Source organism: Chlorocebus sabaeus, chromosome 24 (genome assembly GCF_047675955.1).
Source record: "Chlorocebus sabaeus isolate Y175 chromosome 24, mChlSab1.0.hap1, whole genome shotgun sequence".
In the NCBI taxonomy this organism is placed as follows: domain Eukaryota; kingdom Metazoa; phylum Chordata; class Mammalia; order Primates; family Cercopithecidae; genus Chlorocebus; species Chlorocebus sabaeus.
Window position 1 is genome coordinate 49,725,729 of NC_132927.1, and position 27,633 is coordinate 49,753,361.

The 27,633-nt window shown below is 39.2% G+C and overlaps 1 protein-coding gene across 11 annotated transcripts in view; it reads right to left on the reverse strand.

Annotated features, from left to right (window-relative positions):
• The window catches only part of NUMB (NUMB endocytic adaptor protein), a 190,552-nt gene that overhangs the window by 90,973 nt on the left and 71,946 nt on the right, over positions 1-27,633 (reverse strand). The window lies entirely within an intron of this gene.

The following is a 27,633-nucleotide window of genomic DNA, read 5'->3' on the forward strand; positions in this document are numbered from 1 at the left end:
ACTTAAACCCGGGAGGCGGAGGTTGCAGTGAGCCGAGATCGCACCATTGCACTCCAGCCTAGGCAACAAGAGCAAAACTCTGTCTCCAAAAAAAAAAAAAAAAAAAAAAATTGAAAAGATACACAGCAATTGGGATAAACTATTGATGGAGAACCTACTGTGTGTTAATACAGTAGCAATATTCAGTATTAAGAGGAGTACAGAAAACTACTGACATAATCTCTAAGCTCTTGATTCTCATAATCAAGAAAAGGAATATTAAAAGTCTGTTTGACAAAATACTGCAAATGCTTTAAGAGAGGCACAAATTGCAACATGCCTTAAGAGGGGGATGAGATCACTGACTTGGAGAGAAGAAACAAGAAAAGACTTCACGGAAATTGCAGCATTTGTAAAGTGGAATTCCAACAACCCTAACTTCTGAATATAAAAACAACTTAAACTAAAAAGTTTTCCTTCTGTTAGTATGGAGGTGTATATTGTCTCTCAGGTGTCACTAAAATGGAAAGTGGGTAATAAAAATGTACTAAATAAATCTAATAGAACATTTTCTTTTCTTTTTTCTTTTTTTTTTTGAGATGGTGTCGCACACTGTCACACGAGCTGGAGTGCAGTGGCACCATCTCAGCTCACTGCAACCTTCGCCTCCTGGGTTCAAGCGATTCTCCTGCCTCAGCCTCCTGAGTAGCGAGGATTACAGATGCTCGCCACCACGCCCAGCTAATTTTTTGTATTTTTAGTAGACATAGGGTTTCACCATGTTGGCCAGGCTGGTCTCGAACTCCTGACCTTGTGATTCACCCACCTCAGCCTCCCAAAGTGTTGGGATTACAGGTGTGAGCCACCACGCCTGGCCCTAGAACATCTTCAAAAAGGAATTTGACAATAATAGCCATATCTTCAATTGCCATTTACCTTCAAATACTGTACTTAGAATTTTACATTAAGAAATTTGAAAAATTTAAAAAAAGAACAGACTTAAAATAAGACTATTCACTCATTCACTTATTAATACTTTATAAAGTGAAAAAGTGTAACTGGACACAAAAATTAACTCTAAGAATTAAGGCAGTAAGACACAAAGGGATGTGAAATGAGTTACATAGAGCTGATTAATAAAAGGAAGCCTAATTTTTTGTCCACATCTCTTCCCACGTCCAGAAGAGGAACTTAACAAATGCATTTTATGAAAAATACACTTAAAAAAGTGTCCTTAGTAACAGATTTACATATGATACAAAAATCCTTTTAAAAATAGTTTATTAAGGTATAACATAGGTAGAAAGAAGCATACAAAGCGTAGCGCTCAATTACTTTTCACAAAGATACACACATAATTAGAATCCAGATCAAAAACAGAACGTTAGTAGCACCCTAGAAGCTCCTCTATGTTCCTGCTTCCAGTCACTTCCCGTTCCCCTACCAAAGATACCACTATCTTAATTAACTAAACTAACATCATAGATGTGTTTTGCCTATACTGAATTTTACTAAAAAGAAATCATACAATATTACCCTTTTGTTGTTGTTTCTTTCACTCAATATTATGTCTAGGAAATTTATCCATACTCTTGTGCTTCCAGTTTGCTATGATTTGAATGTTTGTCTCTTCCAAAAACTCATGCTGAAATCTAATGGTAGTGGGGGGGGGGGGGGGGACCATTAAGAGATAATTAGACCACGAGGGCTCTGCCCACATGAGTAAGATTAATGGATTAACACCAATACAAAAGGGTATAACTGTCTAGAACAAAGGTCATCTAATTTTTACAAAGTGCCCCTTCCTAAGAAAACTTATTAAATAAGAAATGCTTAGGGAATCCTTGAACTACCTATTTTAAAAATATTTAAAGCAAATAAATATAGAACATGAGGTGTTCGAGGTTACTATGCAATGACAGAACAACAAATAAAAAAATCAGGTTCTTCTCTGTATGCCAACAATTTGAAATTTTTCTGCATGATCAGCATTTCCTTTGCTACTTTACTTCCTTTAAATAATTTTTTGTCATTTCTGTGAGTTCTATAAATGAAGTCAAATTGGATTACAACTAAGATATATGAAAATATTTTAGGTAAATTTTTAACTTTATGTAATTTCAATTTTAAAGACATTTGCAAAGATCATCAATTATTTATATTTCATCTGATTTGCTGTATCATTCTCTTTCTCCTTGAGATTTTTCCTTGAGATGGGGTCTCACCATGTTGCCCAGGCTGGTCTTGAACTCTTGGACTCCCATCTCAGCCCCCCAAAGTGCTGGGATTACAGGAGTGAGCCCACACCAGGTCCATCTCATACATTTTTTTCTGAACCATATGAGAGTAAGCTGTAAACACTATATACCATTTTAGTCCTAAATATTTCTGTATGTTCTGCTAGGAACAAGAATGCTTGCTTAGATAACCACAGTATAGTTAAGCAAATCAGTACCAATGTTAAAGTTACTATATAACAGCCAGGCTCCGTGGCTCACGCCTGTAATCTCCGCACTTTGGGAGACCAAGGTGGGCAGATCACGAGGTCAGGAGATTGAGATTATCCTGGCCAACATGGTGAAACCCCGTCTCTACTAAAATTTAAAACAATTAGCCAGGCGTGGTGGTGCGTGCCTGCAATCCCAGCTACTCAGGAGGCTGAGGCAGAGGAATCGCTTAAACCCAGGAAGTGAAGCTTGCAGTGAGCCGAGACTGCGCCACTTCACTCCAGCCTGGAGAAAGAGCGAGACTCCATCTCAAAAAAAAAAACTTACTATATGTCTACAGTCCATATTGAAATATATAGGACTCAGTTATGTGTGTTCATTGTTACAGGGTTTTATGACTTGAATAGGTCCCCCCAAAATTCAGGTGTTACCAATGTGACAGTATTAAGAGGTGGAGCCCTTAAGGAGTGATTAGGCCAGGAGGGCTACTCCCTCCTAAATGGGATTTAAGGCTTCGTGCAGCTTCAGCTAGCTTGTTTTTCCACTTTTTGGCCATGTGAAAACACTGTGTTCCTCGTCTCCGGAACAGACAATTGGACCTGCCAGTACCTTGATCTTGGACTTTCCAGCCACCAGAACTGTGAAAAAATAAAATTCTGTTTTTTATAAATTACCCAGTCTCAGGTATTCTGTTACAGCACTTTAAATGGGTTAAGAAAGAGGAGAAGTGGCTGGACTCAGTGGCTCACGACTGTAATCCCAGTACTTTTGGAGGCAGGGGTGGGAGGATCACTTGAGGTCAGGAGTTCAAGACCAGCCTGGCCAACATGGTGAAAACCATGTTTCCACTAAAAATACAAAATTTAGCCAAGCGTGGTGGCAGGAGCCTGTAATCTCAACTACTTGGGAAGCTGAGGCAGGAGAATCACTTGAACCTGGGAGGTGGAGAGTGCAGTGAGCCAAGATCATGCCACCACACTCCAGCCTGGGCAACACAGCAATACTCCATCTCAAAAAAAAAAAAAAAAAAAAGAGAGGCGAAGGAATTGAAAGGCCCTCTTAGCAAACAAAGCTGAAATACATATATAAAAATATATAAAAATGTGTATGTCTGTGTATATGCATGCACACATGTATGTGCCTATATACATATATCTATATGAAAACATACATATGTGTATTTATCTGTATTTATATAGATATTAAATATTTAAATATAGATTAATAATACATTACATAGATATTAATAGATATTAAAAACCATAACTTCCCATTCAAATCCAACATCACAGGGTTTATTCTAGCCTTTTCTCTTTTCCATATATAAAACTCCTTTCTCCAACAATGAAAAAACTTGACTCCCATTATCCTCAATACACTTACTCATTTGTTCAGTCCTAGAACAAAAAACACTTTCAAAATTGCTAATTCATACCACTACAAAAGAAAAGCCTAGAAACTAGGATTCACTATTATTTATATTTCAATATTCATTTCATTATATTCATTGTATTATATATCTTCAATATATGTTATATTCATTTCATTATATTTCATTATTCATCAGTTTATATATTCATTATTGTTTATATTTCTGCTCATCTTAAGAGTATACCATTTTACTTACCTTTAAGTGGAACTGAAATACAGTTAGGTTCATCTGATTCTGTTTATACTTTTAGGGTTTTATCCCTATCTTTATTGATTTTTTCTTATTTTGTTGTTTATAAAACATTAACATGACATTCTCAACTGATGTCATAAAAATTGTAACCAAGATTCTCTCTCTCTCTGACGTTGGAATAGAGCTTTACAATTTAGGAAGTATATTTCCCATAAAAAATGAACCTTTCCATTGCCACTGCAAGCATTTACCACCACCCCACCCAGGCCCAGATGTTTCCTAGGAATTACTGTCTTTGGGTAATATAGAAAGAAGGGATAAAATGAAATGGCTGAACCATATTCCAGCAACCTCATAGATCATTACTTGTAAGGTAGCTTCAAACTGTGCTCCTTGTAGTGATGCCACAAGGTGCAACGGCAGGACCCAGTAGGTAGAACTGTAAGTCCCTGCCTTGTCTTCAGTTAAAGCTGCTATGCTTTTACTAGTATAATATATGAGGCTTTAGCCTCAGATTTTGTTCATTCAACTCACAAATATTTTTTGAGTGTCTGTGCTTGCCAGGCACTGTTCTTGGTGCTTAGGATACTTCAGTGAACAAATCCGTCATGGGACTCACATTCTAGTTGTGTGGGAGATAAACAATAAATATAAATAAATTATATAGCTAGTTAAAAGCTAAAAGCTGTAGAACAATTTTGAACAAGGTAAAGGAGTTTAGAAATATCAGGGTCAGGGAGAAGAAACATAATTTGCAGTATCAGAATGTTTGTTTAAGTCTCACTGAGAAAGAAAAGCTTCCTTTTTTTTTTTCCTTTTTTTTTTAAAGACAGGGTCTTACTCTGTCACCTAGGCTGTAGTGCAGTGGCAGGATCATAGCTCACTGTAACCTTGAACTCCCTGGGCTCAATAGATCTTCCCACTTCAACCTCCCAAGTAGCTAGAAATACAGGTGCACACCACCATGTTTAGCTAATTTTTTTTTTTTTTTTTTTTTGGAGATGGAATTTTGCTCTTGTTGTCCAGGCTGGAGTGCAATGGTGTGATCTCAGCTCACTGCAACCTCCACCTCCCGGAAGCGATTCTCTAGCCTCAGGTCCCCTAGTAGCTGGGATTACAGGCATGTGCCACCATACCCGGCTAATTTTTGTATTTTTAGTAGAGATGGGGTTTCACCATTGTTGGTCAGGCTGGTCTCAAACTCCTGACCTCAGGTGATCCACCCACCTTGGCTTCCCAAAGTGCTGGGATTACAGGCGTGAGCCACCATGCCCAGCTGTTCAGCTAATTTTTTAAAAAAATGTTCATAGACAATTTCTTCTCTACAATGTTGTCCAGGTTGGTCTCAAACTCCTGGCCTCAAGCAATCCTCCCACTTTGGCCTTTTTAAAGCACTGGGATTACAGGTGTGAGCTGATTCAAGTGATTCTCCTGCCTCAGCCTCCTGAATAGCTGGGATTACAGGCACCCACCACCACGCCCAGCTACTTTTTGTATTTTTAGTAGAGACGGGGTTTCACCATGTTGGCCAGGCCGGTCTTAAACTCCTGGGCTCAGGTGATCCGCCTGCTTCAGACACCCAAAGTGCGTGAGCCACCGCGCCTGGTCTAGAAACCTTATTCTTCTAAGCTTTAAGTTATTTGCTAAGGTGCTGCCTCTGGCTTCAAGAGATTATAAATGACTTGTCAGCCTGGCCTACATTAACTTTTATCCTATCCAAGTCACACTATCTATCATTTCCTTGAGTTTACAATCAACAAAAGACTAAGATACCTAGTCTTTCTTAGTTGTCCTAAATCACATCAGTCAAGCCTTAAAAATTTGAGTTTGTTTGCACCCACGTACAGAATTTTATAATAATCACAGATAACATTTCATCATCCCTTACTATGTGCCAGCTATTATTTTAAGAGCCTTATGTTTATTACTTCTTTTATATTTTACAACAATCCCCGTTTTATGGATGAAGAAACTGAGACATAAAGAGATTAAATAACTTATTCAATTGGGAGGCCGAGGTGGGTGGATCACAAGGTCAGGAGATCGAGACCACGGTGAAACCCTGTCTCTACTAAAAAAAAAAAAATACAAAAAATTAGCCGGGCGCGGTGGCGGGCGCCTGTAGTCCCAGCTACTCAAGAGGCTGAGGCAGGAAAATGGCGTGAACCCAGGAGGCGGAGCTTGCAGTGAGCCGAGATTGCGTCACTGCACTCCAGCCTGGGCAACAGAGCGAGACTCCGCCTCAAAAAAATAAATAAATAAAAAATAACTTATTCAAGGTAACATAGCTTCTAAGTAGCAGAGCTGGAATCAAAATCCCAGGTAATGTGTGTCATTAACTATGCATATTAAACTGATTCTCAAAAAATCTTTATATAATGCATATTAAATTCCATATTATTAGATTTGGCCAATCCAGCCTGTAGAAATAAAAATCGGACTTCAATTCTATCATACAACATATATGCCATTTTTCAAAGTTGTATCTGAGTATTTGATCAGCATGCCATGAAGGGATGCAACCAAGCTATTAATAAAAAATGTGACCAGAAATATTAGCAAATTGAAAACGGCAACATATAAAAAGAATTATACACCATGACCAAGTCCAATTTATCTCAGGTATGCAAGGCTGGTTTCACATGTGCAAGTCAATTAATATAATCCATCATATTAACAGGCTAAAAAAGAAAAATCACATGATCATCTCCATAAATGCAGAAAAAGCATTTAACAAAATCCAGCACCCATTCATGATAAAAATTTTCAACAAACTAGGAACATAAAGGTTCTTCCTCAACAAGACAAAGCACATCCATTTTTAAAACCCTACAGCCAACATCACACTTAATGGTGACAAACTAGAAGCCTTCCTATTAAGATCAAGAACGAGAAAAGGATGTCTCCTCCCACCATTCCTTTTCAACATCATACTACAAGTCCTAATGCAATATGACCAAAAAAAAAAAAAAAAAAAAAGGAAATAAAACTTAACACAGATTGGAAAGTTAGAAAGAAAACTGTTTTTGTTCACAAATGACAAGACTTCCCATGTAGAAAACCTGAAAGAATCAATGAAAAAACTTCCAGAATTAATAACCAATTATAGCAAGGTTACAGGACACAAGGTTAATATATAAAAGTCAATCACTTTCTTATATACCAGTAACAAATAATCTGAATTTGAAATAAAAACATAATACCATTTTCATTAGCACCCTCCAAAAATGAAATATTTAGGTATAAGTCTAATCAAATATGTTCAAAATCTACACAAGAAAAATGAAAAAACTGATTAAAGAAATCAAACTAAATAAATGGAGAGACATTCCATGTTCATGAATAGGCAGACTCAATACTGTTAAAATGTCAGTTCTTCCCAACTTGATCAAAATCCCAACAAGTTATTCTGTGGATACTAACAAACTCATTCTAAAGTTTGTATGGAACAAAAACAAATAAAAATGAAAATAAAGTTTATAAAGAGAGGCAAAAGACCCAGAAAAGCCAACTGAACATGCTACTCAATTTCAAGACTGACTTACTATAAAGCCACAGTAATCAAGACAGTATAGTATTTCAAAAATACAGACAAATAGATCAATGGAACTCAGAAATAGGCCCACATAAACACAGTCAACTGGAGTTGGGTATGGTGAGTGTGCCTGGAATGCCAGATACTCAGGAGGCTGAAGTGAGAGGACTGCTTGAGTCCAGGAGTTTGAGGTTACAGTGTGCTATAACTGTGCCTGTGAATCCATAGCACTCCAGCCTGGGCAACATGGTGAGACTCCCATCTCTATAAATAAAAATATTTAGTTAGTTATTTTCAACTGATCTTTGACAAAAGAGCAAAGCCAATACAATGGTGAAAAGATAGTCTTTTTCAACAAATGGTGCTGCAGTAACTGGACACCCAAATGAAAAAGAAAAAAGAAAGGATAAGAAAAAGAATTTAGATGTAGACCTTACATCCTTCACTAAAATTAACTCAAAATGGATCACAGGCCTAAATGTAAAATGTAAAACTATAAAGCTCCTGGAAGATAACATAGGAGAACATCTAGATGACTTTGGGTAAAGCAATGACTTTTAAAATACACTCCAAACGCACAACCCATTAAAGAAATAATTAATAAGCTGGACTTCATCAAAATTAAAAATTTCTTCTCTACTAAAGACACTGTCAAGAGAATGGGAAGATAGGCAACAGACTGGGAGAAAGTATTTGCAGAAAACATGTCTGATAAAGAACTATTATCCAGGCCAGGTATAGTGGGTCATGCCTGTAATCCAGCACTTTTGGAGGCCAAGGGGGGCAGGCAGATCACTTGAGGTCAGGAGTTCAAGACCAGCCTGGCCAACATGATGAAACCCTATCTCTACTAAAAATACAAAAATTAGCCAGGCATGGTATTGCATGCTTGTAATCCCAACTACTTGGGAGACTGAGGCGGAAGAATCACTTGAACCCTGGAGGTGGAGGTTGCAGTGAGCCGAGATCATGCCACTGCACTCCAGCCTGGGTGACAGAGCAAGACTCGGTCTCAAAAAAACAAACAACAAAAAAAACTATTATCTAAAATATAGGGCTGGGCATGGTGGCTCACGCCTGTAATCCCAGCACTTTGGGAGGTCAAGGCGGGCAGATCACCTGAGGTCAGGAGTTCGAGACCAGCCTAGCCCACATGGCGAAATCCCGTCTCTACTAAAAATACAAAAATTAACCAGGTGTGTTGGCGGGTACCTATAATCCCAGCTACTTGGGAAGCTGTGGCAGGAGATTTGCTTGAACTCAGGAGGCAGAGGTTGCAGTGAGCTGAGATTGTGCCAGTTCCACCAGCCTGGAGATAGATATATATATACATACACATGAATATATATATATACACACACACACACACACACACACATATACCAAAAAATTCTTAAAACTTAACAGTAAGAAAACTAACAACCTGATTTAAAAATCGGCAAAGACTTGAACATATTTCACTAAAGAAATACAGATGGTAAATAAGCATATGAAAATAAATTATCATATGTCATGAGGGAACTGCAAATTAAAACAATCAGATACCATTACACACCCAATAGAATGGTCAAAATCCAAAACACTGACAACACCAAATTCTGAGAAGCAGTTCCAGCAACAGGAACCCCTCATTCATTGTTGATGGGAATGCAAAATGGTACAGCCAACTTTACAAAACAGTTTGGCAGTTGCTTACAAAACTACACATACTCTTCACATACAATCCAGCAATTATGTTACTTGGTATTTATCCAAATGAGTGGAAAACTTATGTCCACACAAAAGCCTGCACACAGTTATTTACAACAGCTTTATTCATAATTGCCAAAACTTAGAAGCAACCAAGATGTCCTTCAGTAGTTGAATAAACCGTGATACATTCAGAAAATGGAATATTCAGTGCTAAAAACCAAATAAGGCTTCAAGCCATGAAAAGACATGGAGGAACCTTAAATGCATATTACTAAGTGAAAAAAGCCAATCTGAAAAGGCTACATACTGTATGACCCCAATTACATGACATTTTGGAAAATGTAACACTATGGAGACAGTAAAAGGGCCTGTAATTGCCAGGTGTAAGGGATGTGGGAAAGATAAACAGGCAGAGCACAGATTTTTAGGGTAGTGAAATTATTCTGTACTATACTATAATGGCAGACCATGTCATTATATATTTGTCCAAATCCAGAGAATGTACACCACCAAGAGTTATCCCAAAAGTAAACTACAGACTTTGGGTAATAAAGATGTGTGACAGAAGTTGATAGTGGGGAGGTTGTGCCTATACTGGGGCAGAAGAAATATGGGAGCTCTCGGTACTTTATGCTCAATTTTACTGTGAACCTAAAACTCCTCTTAAAAATAAAGTCTATTTTCTTAAAAATTGCTACCAGATTCAAAGAGGCAGCTAAAAAGACCTCTCCACGATCAAGGAGCAATGGAACCATATACATTTGCCCTTTATATATGGCATTTTACCCAATTAACTCAACTACCTGAACTATCAAGCAACTCATTCAAAATCTTATCAAAAATCATTTCCCAAAAAACTAGTATTTCCTCCTCCTTCATCACAGGAACGCATCTAAGTGTTGCTTTTTAATTTAGTTTTAAAATGATTTTTAATGAACTTCGTAAAAAAAAAATTCTTACTTGAACCAGAAAACATGTTCATTCATTCAACAAATTATGTATTGACAACTAATTAAAAGACAGGTATTCTTGTATAGAGATATAGCAGAAAATGAAACAAACCCTCTATCTTCATGGTAGTTGCATTTTATTTGGAGAGATTGTCAAAATAATGAAGAAACAAATACATAACATGCTGAGACATATAAAGAAAAATCAAGTAGGACTGGGGAAAAGAAAGTGTTGGGACTGGGGAACAAGGTAGAAAGGAGGTGGCTCTTCTAAATAAATAGTTAAGAGAAGGCTTCATTTGTTAGGTTATATTTGAGCAAACAGATCTAAAGGCAGTTGAGTAGTAAGAGGACAAGCCAAGTAAGAGGGCAAGCCCAAGTACATAGGTGGAAGAGAGCACTCCAGGTGGAAGGAACAAGTGTACAGGTCCTGAGGCAAATGTACAAGTCCTTTAGATGGAAGTTGCAGTGTCAGAGGAATAACAAGGAGATGATGTGAGTACAATTTACTAAGAGAAGGGAGGGGAGGAAGTGAGGTTGGAAAGAAAGCCGAATGTTTCAGAAAGTTTCAGAGGCCATTGCAAGTACTTGGGCTTCTGTTCCTAATAAGATGAAACCTACTAAAGGGTTCTGAGAGGAGGAATAATGAGATTTATGGTTTTTAAGAATCACCTTGGCTATTGTATCATAAACAGATCATAAAACAGGGAACCAGTTAGGAAACTATTAAATTAATCCAGATGTGAGGTGACAATGGCTTGGACCAGAGTGACAACCGCAGGGGTATGTCAGGGAGATGGTCCACTTCCTGTTTGTGCCCCCAGCTCCAGGAGAAACCACATCTGAAGCCTAGCTACAACAGAAATTGCCAAATGAGTAAGTTTACAATAATCCACATTTTCCAAGACCTCTGCACATGGTAGGATTCTGGACATATCTTACGGGTAGAACAGGATTTTTTTAATGAATTGGAAATACAGAGTGAGAGTGAAAGATGACTCTAAGATTGCTGATCTGAGCAATCAGAAGAATGGAGTTGCCATTTATTATGAGATGTAGCAGACAGAAGGAGGAGCAGGTTGAGGGGGACAAATTGAAAGTTTGGTTGTTAGCTTGATAAAATCTAAAAGGTTTATGACTGAGATAGTTATATGTCACATTAAATTGTTTTAATGACAAGCTAGTTCCTACTCTAGCACACATGTCACTTTCATCATTAAATAGTCTTAATCCCCAAGTCTGAATGTAATACCTCTTCCCTCTGAATCACCAATTTTTTTCATTTCTTATACTATTTGTTACATTATAACTATTGGTATATGCCATGATCCCATATATCCTAGGTACTCTGAAAGTAGAATTTGTGTTTTATAGTTATATGATAATAGTAATAAGCACCACCATTGATTGGGCACATTTATCAATTAGCTTTTTTTTTTTTTTTTTTTTTTGAGACACAGTCTTGCTCTGTCACCCAGGCTGGAGTGTTTGCTGTTCGATCTCCACTCACTGCAACCTCCACCTCCCAGGTTCAAGAAATTCTCCTGCCTCAGCCTCCCTAGTAACTGGGATTACAGGTGCCTGCTACCATACCCAGCTAATTTTTGTATTTAGTAGAGATGTGGTTTTGCCATGTTGACCAGGCTGGTCTCGAACTCCTGACCTCACTGCCTACCTCAGCCTCCCAAAGTGCTGGGATTACAGGCATGAGCCACCACACTCAGCCTCAATTAGCTCTTTTAATTATTCTATTATCACTTTTATTGTTAGTATTTAACCAGCAAGAAAATTCAGGTTCAGAGGTATTAAATAACTGCTCCAAAGAAACACACAGTTAATAAGACAACTAATACTTAAACTCAGGTTTGTCTAAATCTAAAGGCAGCATTCCACACTGTTTTTAATCAATCTCGGTACCTAATTTAGAACCTTGCCTATGAAGGGTACCTAATATATTTCTATGGAATAAATAACTGGGTAAATAAATATCTCTGTCCTGGGACAGAAGACACTGAAGAGAAGGTATATTAGAGTCAGACCAATGATCAGAACAGAATTGGAAGAAAAAGAAAAAAAAAAGGTAAAAAAAATCCTTAATATGGCTTATAAAGCTTGGCACGATTTAGCCCTTGCCCATCAGACCACGCTTCTTTGATGCTTTAAACCTGCTATGCTTCTTTTCCCTTCAACGTCTCTACGCCATCCATAGTTCTAACAACCCATTGTTTTTCCCTAAGTTAATTCTACTCATCCTCAGAGCTCTGCTCAAATACCACTTCCTCAAAGTAGCTGTCCTTGACCATCCCTCACTCTAACTAAGCCAGCTACCACTATAAGAAGTTCATAACACTCTGTACATCTCCTTATCACAATTTTAAATAAAGGTACTCTCCTCCCTACAAGAATATAAGTTGCATGAGGGCAGAATCCACATATGCTTTGCTTATGCAGTGATTAAAACATGCTTAAAATGTTTAATATTGTCTTATTATAAATTAATAATATTGTTAAAAAATGAATTAGTAATAAATAATTATAAGTAATAAAAACAAATAAATAATGCAACTAAGATATGATAGGCCAAAATACCAGAGAAAAATAAAACGCAGAGTTGAGTCTGACATTCTCTACTACTTTTTTCTGCTGGGGCAACCAGTTTCAAACCAGAGCTTTTGGAAACCTCACAGTGACAGAAATTAGAGCTCACAACTACCAAGACAGGCAGGATTTGAGGGGCTAAAATCCCAGAAAAAAAGCAATCACAGAAAAGACAGCCTGGACATGCTATATTGCTTTTGCCCTCGGGGTATTTACTGAATTCTAACATTTGGAGGCAAAGTGCCTTTTTTTTTTTTAATGATTATTATTATTTGAGATGGAGTTTTGCTCTTGTTGCCCAGGCTGGAGTGCAATGGCGCAATCTTGGCTCACTGCAACCTCTGCCTCCTGGGTTCAAGCGATTCTCCTGCCTCAGCCTCCTGAGTAGCTGGGATTACAGGCGCATGCCATCATGCCTGGCTAATTTTTGTATTTTTAGTAGAGACGGGGTTTTACCATGTTGGCCAGGCTGGTCTTGAATTCCTGACCTCAGGTGATCCACCTGCCTTGGCTCCCAAAGTGCCATTGCGCCCAGCTAAAGTGCCTATTTTTTATACGCAAAAAAAAAAAAGTAAGCAGAACTTTAGGTAGTCTCATAGAAAAATTAAGAGTCCAGGGCCTGTCAAGGAGAGGCCATGATGCATACCCTAGGTACCTCTGGTACATCTGAAATACAATACTCTTGAAGTGGAAACTAGATTTAAACCAGCCCTTGAGAATCATAAAACAAAGCCTCAGATCATCTCAAGCCCATATTGGAACAATGTCATCTACTCCTACTTTTAACTACCATTAGAGAGGAGAACGGTATCATCATAAAGAGCCTCTATTATTTCCCATATACGATGTTTGACAATCATTTTAAAAATGACCAGGAATGCTAGGAGACAGAACCAAATGACTGAAAATCAAGAGAAAAAAGAAGACAATAGGAAAAGATCAAATATGAGCTGGGCACAGTGGCTTGTGCCTGTAACCCCAGCACTTTGGGAGGCTGAGGTGAGTGGATCACTTGAGGGCAGGAGTTTGAGACCAACCTGGCCAACATGGCAAAACCCTGTCTCTACTAAAAATACAAAAATTAGCTAGGCGTGGTGGCACACGTATGTAATCCCAGCTACTCGGGAGACTGAGGCACAAGAATTGCTTGAACCCATGAGGCAGAGGTTGCAGTGAGCTGAGACTGTGCCACTGCACTCCAGCCTCAGTGATAGATCGAAACTTTGTCTCCAAAAAAAAAAAAGAGAAAGATCAAATGGGGATACAGGGATCCAGACATTGTTAATTACCACACACAGACTTTAAATAATTGTGATTAATATGTTCAGGAAAATAGAGGATAAGATGAGAATTTCACCAGAGAACCCAAATCTATGAAAACAAACGAACAAATTAAATTGAAAATCGAGAACTAAAAAGTATATAAAACTAACAATACAGCAGATGCTTTTAATAGCAGACCGAACCAGAAAAAAGGTCAACAGAAAATATCTAGATGGAGCACAAAGAAAAAAAGATAGAAAATACAGAAAAGAGCATGAGAAACATATGAGATACAGAGAAAGATGTTATCTAGAATCCCAGAGGGAACTGAAAGAATAAGACAGAAGCAATATCAGAAGAGATATTCCAAACCTGACAAAAGACATCAAGCTACAAATCCTAGAGGATCTATGAACCTGAAACATCTTAAATGATGAAAACCATAAAAAGCATGAAAGAAAACCATGTAAGCATCTTACTGAAAACTGCTAAAAACCAAAGACATTGCTTCTCTAATAAAAACAATGGGGGGCTGGGCACGGTGGCTCACACCTATAATCCCAGCACTTTGGGAGGCTGAGGTGGGCAGATCAGCTGAGGTCTAGAGTTTGAGACCAGCCTGGCCAACATGGTAAAACCCTGTATCTACAAAAAATACAAAAATTAGCCAGGCATGGTGGGACATGCCTGTAGTCCCAGCTACTAGGGAGGGGGCTAAGGCAGAGGAATCACTTGAACTCAGGAGGCAGAGGTTGCAGTGAGCCGCGATTGTGCCACTGCACTCCAGCCTGGGCAACAGAGTGAGACCCTGTCTCAAATAAAATAAAATAAAATAGAAACAATGAAGTCAGAAGGCAATAAAATGATATATTTAAAATGCTGAAAGAAAAGAACTGCCAATCTGGAATTCTATACCCAATAAAACTATCCTTTTAAAATTAAGACAAAAGTTCTAAAAATGCTTTCAGACAAAAATAGAACACTCATTACCAATAGACTTACACTAAAAGAAAGGTGCTGTCTATGAAGAAGATAATCCCAGATGGAAGCACAGTACCACAAGAATCAAGAATACTTACAAGAAAGAAGAAATAAATGCATAAAATTAAATAACTATAATTTTTTTTGAGACAGGGTCTGACTCTCTCGCCTAAGCTAGAGTGCAATAGTGTGATCTTGGCTAACTGCAACTTCTGCCTCCCAGGCTCAAACCATCCTCCCACCTCAGCCTTCCAAGTAGCTGAGATTATAGGCACATGCCACCACGCCTGACTTTTTTTTGTTTTGTTTTGCTAGAGATGAGGTCTTGCCATGTTGCCTATGCTGGTCTGGAACTCTGGAGCTCAAATGATCCTCCTGCCTTGGCCTCCCAAAGTGCTGAGATAACAGGTGTGAGCCAACATGCCCGGCCAAATAACTGTAATTTTTTTTTTTGAGATGGAGTTTCCCTCTTGTTGCCCAGGCTGGAGTGCAATGGCACAATTTTGGCTCGCTGTAACCTCCGCCTCCCAGATTCAAGCCATTCTCCTGTCTCAGCCTCCTGAGTAGCTGGGATTACAGGCATGCGCCACCATGCCCAGCTAATTTTGTATTTTTACTAGAGACAGGGTTTCTCCAGGTGAGCCAGTCTAGTCTCAAACTCCCGACCTCAGGTGATCCGCCCGCCTCAGCCTCCAAAGTGCTGGGATTACAGGCGTAAGCCACCATGCCCGGCCTTGTAATATTTAAAATGATAATGCACACAAGCCAAAAAGAAAAGAGGGAAATGATAAATTGAATGAAAGGGCTGTCAGGTCCTTGTATTCCCAGAAAATAATAATAGTAGATTGTGTGCAAAACTGGTCACAATAATTCTTCTCATTCTTTATGTACACCCCTTCACAATGTGACTTTGCTACTCTTCCTATCAAGAGACAGAATCTATTTCTTTACCCCTTGAATTTGGGCTTGGCCATTATGACTTGCTTTGACCAATGGAGCATTAGAAAATGTGATACAGCAGGGACTTGAAAAGCATTTGCACATTGGGGTTTGTCCTTTCTTGCTTTTATTTATGTATTTTTTTGAGACAGAGTCTCACTCTGTTGCCCAGGCTGCCGTGCAGTGGCACAATCTCGGCTCACTGCAAACTCCGTCTCCCAGGTTCAAGCAATTTCCAGCTAATTTTTGTATTTTCAGTAGAGATGGGGTTTCACCACGTTGGCCAGGCTGGTCTCGAAAACCCGACCTCAAGTGATCTGCCCGCCTCAGCCTCCAAAAGTACTGGGATTACAGGCGTGGGTCACCGCACCCAGCCTTAATACTTTTAGAACTTTGACATCATCAGGTGAATGAACCTGCCTGCTAGAGAGGCCACATGGAGAAAAAGCTCCCCAATCACTACCCTGGGCAAAAAGCCTGCTGACCAACAAACATCTAAGTGAGGCTATTCTATATCATTTGGTCCCAGCCAAACCTCCAGCAAAGCACAGAAATCAATATAGCCCAAATCAAACTGCTAATCCACAGAATAATAAGCTATTAAATGACTTACAGTAGTCCTCCCTTATCCATGGGAGATAGGTTCCAAGATCCCCAGTGGATGCCTGAAACTACAGATAGTACTAAACCCTGTATATACTGCCTAATTTATAAATTAGGTACAATAAGAGATTAACAAAAATAACAAAATGGAACAATTATAACACTGTACTGTAATAGAAGTTATATGAATGTGGTCTCTCTCAAAATATCTTCTTTTTTACTGTACTCATCCTTCTTTTTGTGATGTTATGAGATGATAAAGGGCCTACGAGATAAGATGAAGTGAGGTGAATGACATATGCATTGTGATGTAGCATTAGGCCACTATTGACCTTGAACACAAGCACTTCAATAAGTGACTAAGTGACTAACGGGTGGGTAGAATAACAGCACAGATATGCTGGACAAAGGGACAATTCATGTCCTAGGCAAGACAGAATGGGATGGCAAAAGATTTCATCATGCATAATTTAAAACTCATGCATTGTTTATTGTAAATATTCTATTTAATATTTTCAGGCCACAGTTGACTTCAGGTAACTAAAACCACAGACAGCAAAACCAAGGATATCAAGGGACACTACTGTTTTGTTTTGTTTTGAGACAGAGTGTCACTCTTGTCACCCAGGTTAGAGTGCAGTGGTACAGTCTTGGCTCACTGCAACCTCCGCCTCCTGGGTTCAAGTGATTCTCCTGCCTCAGCCTCCTGAGTAGCTGGGATTACAGGCACCTGCCACCACGCCCGGCTAATTTTTGTATTTTTAGTAGAGATGGGGTTTCACCATGTTGGCCAGGCTGGTCTTGAACTCCTGACCTCAGGTGATTTGCCCACCTTGGACTCCCAAAGGGCTGGGATTACAGGCGTGAGCCACCGCACCTGGCCGACACTACTGTATTTTAAACCACTAAGCTTTTTATGCAGCAAAAGCTAACTGGTAACACAACTAATATATGTAAGTAGATCAGTGGTTCTCAAGCGGGGTCATTTTTGCTCCCCCGGGAATAACTGGCACTGTCTAGAGACATTTTTGGTTATCAAGACTCAGTGGATTCTAATGGGTAGAGGCCAAGGATACTGCTAACATTCTACGAGGAGAGCCCTCCTCAACAAAAATTTATCTGACCCATGACAGCTGACAACAGTACCAAGGAAAACCCTGAAGCAAAGCATGGCAGAAGTGGCAGGCTTCAGAATAGTCCTAGTCAATAGGACTTTCTTTTTTTTTTTCTTTTTCTTTTTGAGATGGAGTCTGGCTCTGTCACCCAGGCTAGAACGCAGTGGCATGATGTTGGCTCACTGCAATCTCTGCCTCCCAGGTTTAAGTAATTCTCATGACTCAGCCTCCCAAGTAGCTGGGATTACAGGCACACGCCACCACACCCAGCTAATTTTTATATTTTTAGTAGAGACGGGGTTTCCCCACATTGGCCAGGCTGGTCTTGAACTCCTGACCTCCAATGATCCACCCGTCTAGGCCTTCCAAAGAGGTGGCATTACAGGCATGAGCCACCATGACTGGCTCAGAACTTTCTGAAACAAAAATGTTCAATATTTATGCTATCCAATATGGTAGCCATTAACCAGCAAGCACTTGAAATGTGGCTAGTTTGAGGAACTGAAGTTTTATTTTATTTTATTTTTTTAGAGACGGGGTCTCCCTTGGTCGCCCAAGCTGGAAGTGGTATAATCAGAGCTCACTGCAGCCTTGACCTCCTAGGCTCAAGTTATCCTCCCCGAGTAGCTGGGGCTATAGGTGCATACCAGCTAATTCTTTTTTTTTTTTTTTTTTTTTAAGAGACAGAGTCTCACTTTGTTGCCCAAGCTGATCTCAAACTCCTGGGCTCAAGTGATCCTCCTGCCTCCCAAAGTCCTAGAATTACAGGTGTGAGCCACTGAGCCTGGCCTGGAGATTTAATGTTATTCCATTTTAATTAATTTAAATCAAAATAGCTACATATGACTAGTGGCCTTTTTTTTTTTTTTTTTTTTTTTTTTTGAGATTGGGTCTTGCTATGTAGCCCAGGCTGGAGTGCAGTGGCATGATCTCAGCTCACTGCAACCTCGGTCTCCTAGGTTCAAGCGATTCTTGTACCTCAGTCACCCGAGTAGCTGGGATTACAGGCATGTGCCACCACACCTGGCTAATTTTTGTATTTTTAGTAGAGACTGGGTTTCGCCATGTTGGCTAGGCTGGTATCCAACTCCTGGCCTCAAGTGATCCACCAGCCTCGGCCTCCCAAACTGTTACGATTACAAGCATGAGCCATCGTGCCTGCCCACTAGTAGTTTCTGTAATGAAAGGCACAGCTCTAAAACTTAGATGGTAGTAACGATCAGAGTAAATGAAAAATTGGTTGCAATGGAGAAAATGAGTTTGATAGTTAAGGCCCACAGTTACTTACTTCAAATAAGTACTCTAACCACTATTTTTATTTCAATATCTATAGATTCTGAAGTATTGTACACTGATAAAATAAAATGCTGGCTGACAACCTTAACTAGTGGGCTTTTCTAGAATATTACCACGAAAGTCCTAGGAGCCTCCTTTTTCTTTTTTTTTTTTTTTTTAACAGTTCAAAGTGATTTAAGAAGAACTGCTATTAACTAGGATCAGTGGTGCAAGCCTGTACTCTCAGCTATTGTTGAAGCAGGAGATCACTTGAGGCCAGGAGTTTGAGACTGTAGCATGCTCTGATGGCATCTGTGAAGAGTCACTGTGCTCCAGCCTGGGCAACATAGTGAGATGGCATCTCAAAAAACAAAGAACTGCTGTATTTCAGAAACCTTCAAATTGCAACAAATATATAGCTTTTAATTGAATAGATTGCAGGTAATTAAATATTTACTTTTTACTTACTCCCTTGCAGCACTTCAATATCCTTTCTTATCCTTTTCTCTACCACTACCCACCTATACACCACCAGAGAAAGAAGTTTATCCAATGCTGCTACAATTCCAGATTTTTTTTTTTAACTTGTCAGCATTAAGTAGGTCAGTTTTCTGCTCTAGTGGGCGTTTTGGCAATAGGTTCTCTTACTGGAATACAGTGACTACTCTGCCTGGTAAGCACATACCACAAAGAAAAAAAGCTTTGAATAACTCTCCCTTAGGCTCCTGTTTGCAAGAAGAAAATCCCTTAGCCTTAACTACCAGGAAATTCTGACAGAAAAACAAAACGCAATAGAAATAAAGAAAATTCCCATTCAAAATTTGGTCTATATAGTGAAGTCTAAAGATCTTAAAGGCCCTTGGTACCCAGCAACCCACAAGGATTTTGCTGAGAATTTGATGTATTGTTTTCAGCCCAATTCTAATCACTGAGATTGTAAGAAGGCAAAGGAAAAATGATACAAGACAATCTATCAGGTGTCTTATTAAGTGACGTGGTTTGGCTGTGGATACAAGACAATCTATCAGGTGTCTTATTAAGTGACATGGTTTGGCTGTGTCCCTACCCTGATCTCCTCTTGAATTGTAATTCCCATAATTCCCATGTGTCATGGGAAGGAGTCATGGGGGCGGTTACCCCCATGCTGCTGTTCCTGTTCTCATGATAGCAAATGATATGTTTATACACGATGGTTTAATTATTTACACAATCCTGTGAACTAGGTCATGGTATTGTATCCCCTTTAGCGGTAGAGAAAAGGATAAGAAAGGATACTGAAGTGCTACGGGGAGTTTTGTTTTTTTTTTTTTTGTAAAAAACCTCACAAAATCTGATGGTTTTATAAGGGTTTTTTCCGCTTTTGCTAGGCACTTCTCTTTCCTTTTGCCATGTGAAGGACGTGTTTGCTTTCCCTTCTGGTACAACCATAAGTTTCCTGAGGCCTCCCCAGCCATGCTAAACTGTAAGTCAATTAAAGAGACCTCCAGTGACTGAGGTACAAGAATCGCTTGAACCTGGGAGACCGAGGTTGCAGTGAGCTGAGATCATGCCACTGCACTCCAGCCTGGGCTACACAGCAAGACCCAATCTCAAAAAAAAAAAAAAAAGAAAAGAAAAGAAAGAAAGGCCACTAGTCATATGTAGCTATTTTGATTTAAATTAATTAAAATGGAATAACATTAAATCTCCAGGCCAGGCTCAGTGGCTCACACCTATAATTCTAGGACTTTGGGAGGCAGGAGGATCATTTGAGCCCAAGAGTTTGAGATCAGCCTGGGCAACAAAGCGAGACTCTGTCTCTCCAAAAAAAAAAAAAAAAAAAAAAAAGAATAAGCTGGCATGCACCTATAGTCCCGGCTACTAGAGGAGGATAACTTGAGACCAGGAGGTCAAGGCTGCAGTGAACTCTCATCATAACACTTCCAGCTTGGGCGACCAAGTGAGACCCTGTCTTTAAAAAAATAAAATAAAATAAAACTTCAGTTCTGGGAGGCCGAGACGGGTGGATCACGAGGTCAGGAGATCGAGACCATCCTGGCTAACACGGTGAAACCCCGTCTCTACTAAAAAATACAAAAAACTGGCCGGGCGTGGTGGCGGGCGCCTGTAGTCCCAGCTACTAGGGAGGCTGAGGCAGGAGAATGGCGTAAACCCGGGAGGCGGAGCTTGCTGTGAGCTGAGATCCGGCCACTGCACTCCAGCCTGGGCGACAGAGCGAGACTCCGTCTCAAAAAAAAAAAAAAAAAAAAAAAAAAAAAACTTCAGTTCCTCAAACTAGCCACATTTCAAGTGCTCGCTGGTTAATGGCTACCATATTGGATAGCATAAATATTGAACATTTTTGTTTCAGAAAGTTCTGGGCCAGGCACGGTGGCTCATGCCTGTAATCCCAGGCATGAGCTCTCTCCACTATAAATTACCCAGTCTCAGGTATGTCTTTATTAGCAGTGTGAGAATGGACTAATACATTAAGAATTCTAATAGAAGAAACCTTATCACTAAAACTAAAATCCTGGAAAATCTTTCCTTGTAAGATATAACTTCTTTGTGGGGAAATATTTTTTAATTTAAAAATGTCAAATAAATTTAAACTTTTAATGATTGTATTATAGCAGAAAGTAAATCTAGTGTTTATTAGAATAAGTTATTTATACAGAATAAAGTTGCTATCTTTTTTTTCAGCTAGGCCCATGGCTGATGTAATTTAAAAATCAACGTTGTTTCTTTATTGTGGATCTGACAACTCAGTTGTACACTTTTAATCATTTGTAAATCAAATATTAAAGAAGAAACTTGACAGGTATATATTTAACCAGCCACCTTTAAACTATCAAACCTTGAGGCTGGGTGCGGTAGCTCACGCCTGTAATCCCAGCACTTTGGGAGGCTGAGGCGGGCAGATCACTTGAAGTCAGGAGTTGGAGAACTGCCTGGCCAAAATATAATGAAACCCCGTCTCTAAGAAAAAATACAATGGGCCAGGCGCGGGGGTTCACGCCTGTATCCCAGCACTTTGGGAGGCCGAGGTGGGCAGATCACGAGGTCAGAAGATCGAGACCATCCTGGCTGACACGGTGAACCCCTGTCTCTACTAAACAAAATACAAAATTAGCTGGGCATGCTGGCAGGCGCCTATAGTCCCAGCTACTGGGGAGGCTGAGGTAGGAGAATGGCGTGGGCCCGGGAGGCGGAGCTTGCAGTGAGCCGAGATGGCGCCACTGCACTCCACCCTGGGAGACAGAGCAAGACTCCGCCTAAAAAAAATTTTTTTTAAAATTAGCTAGATGTGGTGGCACGCGCCTGTAGTCCCAGCTACTTGGGAAGCTGAGGCAAGAGAATCGCTTGAACCCGGCAGGCTAAGGTTGCAGTGAGCCAAGATCACGCCACTGAACTCCAGCCTGGGTGACAGAGGGAGACTCCGTCTCTCAAAAAAAACAAAAAACAAAACAAAAAAACCTAGAATATATCATTTAATGTCTCTGGTCTCTGTTTTATACATATCTTCTCTCTCTCTTTTTTTTTTTTTTTCAATTTTGTTTGAGACAGAGCTCTCTGTAACCCAGGTTGGAGTGCAGTGGCACGATCTCAGCTCACTGCAATCTTCGCCTCCAGGTTCAAGCGATTCTCCTGTCTCAGCCTCCTGAGTAGCTGGGACTACAGGCGTGTGCCACCACCCCTGGTTAATTTTTTGTGTTTTTAGTAGAGACAGGTTTTCACTGTGTTAGCCAGGATGGTCTCGATCTCCTGACCTCATGATCTGCCCACCTTGGCCTCCCAAAGCACTGGGATTACAGGCGTGAACCTCCAACGTGCTGGGATTATAGGTGCAAACAACTGTGCCCGGCCCATCTCTTCATTTTATAAGGAGGGCAAAAGTTTAAAGTTAATACTATTCTCATGTTCAAAGATAGGGAAATACACACATGAAGAAAATGACTTTGAAATTATATAATTCAACAGTCACTGTTTAAAATGGGATAATAATGTATACCTCCTGATTTCCACTTGCATTCGTTCGTCTTCAATGTACTACCTTAAACCATACTATCAGAAACACACAGGTTATGTGCATCACCTTATCCTATAGGTTTATATGCCAAAAGACCACCAAAAATTTAATCTACATTGTATATACTTATTACAAAAATGAAATACACCAAAAAACACTATAACATAAACCACGTTACAAAAACGTAACATATAAAGAGCATTTTAAAAAAATAAAGGAAAATGACAGATAAGAAAAAATTTAAATCCATAATTGAAATATTTGATGCAGAGCTGGGCATGGTGGCTCACGCCTATAATCCTAGCACTTTGGGAGGCTGAGGCAGGCAGATCACGAGGTCAGGAGTTTGAGACCAGCCTGGCCAATGTGGTGAAACCCCATCTCCACTAAAAATACAAAAAAATTAGCTGGGCATGGTGACGCATGACTCTAATTCCAGCTACTCGGGAGGCTGAGGCAGGAGAATTGCTTGATCCCGGGAGGCGGAGGTTGCAGTGAGCGGAGATTGCACCACTGCACTCCAGCCTGGGCGACAGTGTGAGACTCTGTCTCAAAAAAAAAAAAAAAGAAATATTTGATCGAACACTCTATTTCTAGGAGCTATCTATACTAAGAGCATAATATAAGTACACAAAGGTGAATGTAAAAGCATGTTCATTGTAATAACATTTGTGATAGTAAAAATTATAAGCTTAATTATCAAAAAATGGGAACTAGTTGAATAGATTATGGTATATCTAAACCACGGCATACAATGTGACTTTTAAAATTATTAAGTGCTAAGAGGAGCCCCTCCTCCAAGAACATATTAGCATATTGGAATAGAGGGCAAATGTAGTTTGAAAAAACATTCCAAAGTTATCATTGCTTTGATTTGCTTTTAGAAACAGTAATTAATTTATTTTTTGAAATTTTATTAAACATTAAAGTGAGATTTTTGTATTTATCAAAGGAATTTGTAATGTTATCTATTCAAACATCAAAGATCCAATCCTTCTTTGAAGCCTTCCCCAACCCTCCAAAGCAAAGTCAGATGTTCCCTCCACTGTTTCCCAAATCACTCTTGAGACACCTTTGTTATAGAAATCATTACCCTACTGTCTTATTTATAAGACTGAGTTCCTTGAGGACAAAAACAAAGTGTTAAGTTGTTGGGGTTTTTTTGTTTTGTTTTGTTTTTCAAGACGGAGTCTTGCTCTGTCGCCCAGGCTGGAGTGCAGTGGGGCGGTCTCAGCTCACTTCAACATCTGCCTCCCAGGTTCAAGCAATTCTCCTGCCTCCATATCCCGAGTAGCTGGGATTACAGACACATGCCACTATGCCCGGCTACTTTTGTATTTTTAGTACAGACAGGGTTTCACCATGTTAGTCAAGCTGGTCTTGAACTCCTGACCTCAGGTGATCTGCCCACCTAGGCCTCCCAAAGTGCTGGGATTACAGGCATGAGCCACCACAACTGGCTGGTCTTAAGTATTTTTATACTCTTGATACTACAACAGGTTTCAAAACACTATAGGCCCTCAGTAAAAGGATTGTTGAATATATTCAAACTCTATTTTTCTGCTGTATTAGATACACTACCTTGGCCAGCTTTTTAAACCTCTCTCAGTCTTGGTTTTCTTTTCAGCAACAATGGGGATACAACACTATGACCTATTTCATAGGACTGTATAAGGAATTAAACCATCGTGTATAAACATATTTGGTCTCACCAGTATATAAATGGCAATGAAAAAATCCTTTTCAGTGGATTTTTTTTTTTTTTTGATGACTGCATCTCCTTAAAGAGACCTGAAATGACTGAAATTATACGACAATAATAATCTTGCAAAATTTTAAATTTTAAAAAATCATTTCCATCACATGGAACACAAATATCTAAAAAGAAGAAAAAATAAAAAGAAAAAATCATTTTCAGTTGCATCTGTCAGGGGGCTATTAATTATTTAATTACTTTTATTAGTGATTGTCAATAATTAATAAAACCACTAATTACTCTAACAATGATTCCTTCTCCTATTTCAGACAGCTGTGAGCATCCATGATTTGGTCAGTGGTTCTCAAGCTTTAGAATACATAAAAATCACTTAGATGGCTTAATGTACAGATTGCTGGGCCTCACCCCTAAGGTTTCTATCATAGTAGGTCTGGGATGAGGCCCCAGTATTTGCATTACTAACAAGCCCCTAGATGGTCCACATTTTGAGAACTATTTATATAGGTAATTCAGCAATCAAGTGATACCAACAGGTAGAGGTGGGAGGAGTTGTTGTTTTTTGGCAATCTCATTAAATGTCCTAAGAGATGAAAAGACTACTATTGTCCACAGAATTGGGTTCTACTCAAAGACTTTATGATAAAATAATCCTGGAAGACTGTTGTACATCTGTCTACCAATTCTACTGGGGAACTACTCCTGCCCACTTTGTGTGTATATGGAAGAGGAGTAAGTGCAGGGAACATTAACTAAATCACCCAAGCCAGTCCAAAGTCGTCCCCAGGACTTTTTTTTTTTTTTTTTTTTTTTTACATGATAGGGAAATATTACCTTGATTCCTGTAGGATTGCAACTATACAACCAATGTGAACTAGAGGTGCTTGCAACCATCTTCCCTTGACTACCTGAAGAAAGCTCATCTCAGGAGAAGTAAGGCCAAGAGGCAAAGAAAAACAGAGCTGAGAAATACAGGATCAAAGTAAAAGCCCCTGAAAGTCATTCTTGCCCCTAAATGATTTGACTGGATTATTCAATTACGTGAGCCAATAACTCTTTTTCCCCCTTAAAATGGGTTTCTGTGAATGGGTGAAAAAGTTGATGCAAAAGGCTCTAATAACACCCAGCTCTCCATAACATTTGAAAGAGAAATAGCAGATTTTCAGATGAGATGACATTTTGGCTGGTAGCCTGCAATCTGAAAGAGGCTACCACACTTGGAACTGTGACCGAAACTGTTTCACAAGCTTACAAGTAAGCTTCAATCAATGCCTCAGGAAATTAGACAGTTGTGCCTTAGTCGATATCTAACCTGACTTAACTTTATTAGCTGTAGTTTTCAGTCAACAGATCTCTAAATCTAGCCACACAGTGTCATATATTTATTTGGCCTGTAATAACAATAATTAAATGTTGCAATTTACTCTTCCATTCACTGATTAAGTCTCTATTATATTAAGATACCATGATAACATCTGGCAGGTAGCAGTTCAAAAGAAAGAAAACCAGATTTAGGAACCATCTATAGTGAGATGACAACCAAAGCTAGGAAAACTGAGGAAGTCTACCAAGGGTAAGAGGATCCTTAACATGGTCCACAGATGACACTGAGGGATTTTTTTGGGGGGTGGAGGGAGTTCTATGAAGTCCCAAAGTTGTAGGCAAAGTTTAATAGACACATGCATTTTTCTGGGAAGAGGGGTCACTGCTTATGTCAGATTCTGCAAGAAGGATAAGAACCCAAAAAGGTTAACAACTAATGGTGAGGCGAGGAAATATCAAGAGGGACCTGTAAAGAACACTTACTCATATTAAAAGGAGAAGTTGAGACGTTGAAAGGAATCTACAAATTACTAAGTGTCTATGTGAACAGTGCTGTGCACATTATATATCACATTGCATTTAATCCTGATAATAATCTGAAATGGTTATCAGCAGCCCAATTTTATAGGTAAGAAAACTAAAGCACACAGAAATTAAGTGGCTTGACTAAGGCTAGACAGCTATCCGGTCTACCACACTGTAGTGGAAGGTAGGATGAGTTATAAAATAAGGGGGCTATCATTTCAATTGCAATATTCACCATTTCTTTCAGAGCAGTAACTCTGACAACTAATTGTTAGGTCAAGAACATAAACTTTGGAGATAGCAATAAGAACAAAATCATGGAATGCTTAATTAAATCACATGATTTCTGAGGCTTTATAAATCTGGAAGATTAGCAATTTGACAGATTCTAATGCCATCACAAAATTAACAGTTTGTGTCCAAAGCACTCATTCTAGCAAAAAGTCACTGAAGGCTAGAAGGTTGGAATAAGAGCCAGTTTTAGTGTTTGCAGTTGCTTTTTAATAACAATGCATCATCAAAAAACACTAGGTGTCAATAACCCAGTGCCAATGAAATATGGCATACCTGCCTAAATTATTCTTTTCACCAATACTTGTGAACTCTGGCTCCTAATCTAATAAAATTCTTTAAAATAAAGCACTTCCATTTTATTGTCTCTCTGAGCCAAGAAGAGTCACAAGTTTTTGTTGGGATCTTTTCCCCTCTTCTAATAGCTTGGCACCATTAGTAGCAACTTTCATAGCAAGTAGGTCTTAATACATTTTTTTGCATTTAATCTTAATGTTTAAATTTAATTTTTAAATTAATTTTTTGTCAAGGTATAGTTGACAAATAAAAATTATTATTCTTTTTTGAGACAGAGTTTCACTCATGTGCCCAGGCTGGAGTGCAATGGTGTGATCTTGGCTCACTGCAGCCTCTGCCTCTGGGTTCAAGCGATTCTCCTGCCTCAGCCTCCCAAGTAGCTGGGATTATGGGCGTGCACCTGTAATTTTATATTTTTAATAGAGACAGAGTTTCACCATGTTGGCCAGGCTGGTCTCCAACTCCTGACCTCA